Below are 1,206 nucleotides of genomic sequence, written 5' to 3'. Positions count from 1 at the left end.
AAGAATGTGGAAATCATTGTACAGTATCATTAATATCACATTCAAGTAAAATCTTAAGATTACTACACTTACCTTACAGGCCTATTGTTTGCCTAAAAGTTGAGGTGGGGGAGGAGATGGGTTAGATTTGTTCCAGGATCCAAGAGTAACTAAGGGCCATAGTTACATGTTGGGTCCAGTGATTCCACCAGTCTCTAAAGGCACAGTAAGCTACTTTACAGAGGACACAAAAACCCTCCCCAGAATTATAATAAACTCTGATAATAATCTTTTACTATTTTGTGCTATTTTTCCTTTAAAAATATTAAATATTTCAAACATATATAGCACAATGAAAAAGATAGTAGATACTTAAATTCCTAGCATCTAGATTTAACACATTTTTAAATATTTTGCCACTTGTTCAAGATCTGTTTTAAAAAAATAAGTACATCGAATAATACCTACAGAGGGAGTTCTGGTGGCATAAAGCTATGTTGCAATCCTAAAGACATGTGGTTCAAATATACCAGTTGCTTTGCTTGAAAAGGATGGGCAATCTCCTCCCAAATGATTAACTGCCTTTGAAAACCTGCTGGAGGGTCAGGTTCCATTCCAACTAAGAAAAAGGGGGATAAATAAGGTACTGTGCATTGAAACAGATGAGGAACAGAACTGCTTAAAAGGAATATGATTAAATATTATTGCATGACAACAGTCCAGAATAAAAGATGCATAGTAAAGTGGACTAGGGGTGTGGTGGGGATTGTACAACAATGAAAGAATTTTGTTTTCAAAGAGAAAAGTGAACTAGGGGGTACGTGGGCAGGGAGGAAAATGCAACAATGAATAAATGGAAATCCAAGTTCTGTATAAACTTTGATTAAAATCTCAAAAACAAATATGCAAGCACATTTATAATACATTGTGTATACAGGGCAACTGTGGAAGGTTAACTATGTTGTATTAAGATCACATTTTTAAAAATTAATGACTAAAGTCTTTATGACAAGACTACTGGTAATTTATGGATCATAAATGTAAAATATTAGTCTTTAAATTTTACCTGTAATTTCGTGTTAGCCAAGGCCTGTGTGCTATTAAATCTGTAACATTTAAAAATAAAAACTGCAATAGCAATAAGACAAGAGAAGGGAATAAAAGGTATCCAAATAGGCAACGAGGAGGTAAAATTATCCCTCTATGTTGATGACATGATAGTATACT

The 1,206-nt window shown here is 33.7% G+C and overlaps 1 protein-coding gene across 1 annotated transcript in view; it reads right to left on the bottom strand.

Annotated features, from left to right (window-relative positions):
• VPS41 (vacuolar protein sorting 41 homolog (S. cerevisiae)) overlaps positions 1–1,206 on the bottom strand; it is a 286,074-nt gene that overhangs the window by 21,689 nt on the left and 263,179 nt on the right. The window lies entirely within an intron of this gene.

The sequence above is a fragment of the Elephantulus edwardii genome, unplaced genomic scaffold (assembly GCF_000299155.1).
Source record: "Elephantulus edwardii isolate Elephantulus edwardi_28Jun2011 unplaced genomic scaffold, EleEdw1.0 scaffold00059, whole genome shotgun sequence".
In the NCBI taxonomy this organism is placed as follows: Eukaryota; Metazoa; Chordata; class Mammalia; order Macroscelidea; family Macroscelididae; genus Elephantulus; species Elephantulus edwardii.
Note: the sequence above shows the minus strand (reverse complement) of the source record. Positions and strands in the feature narration are given on the sequence as shown.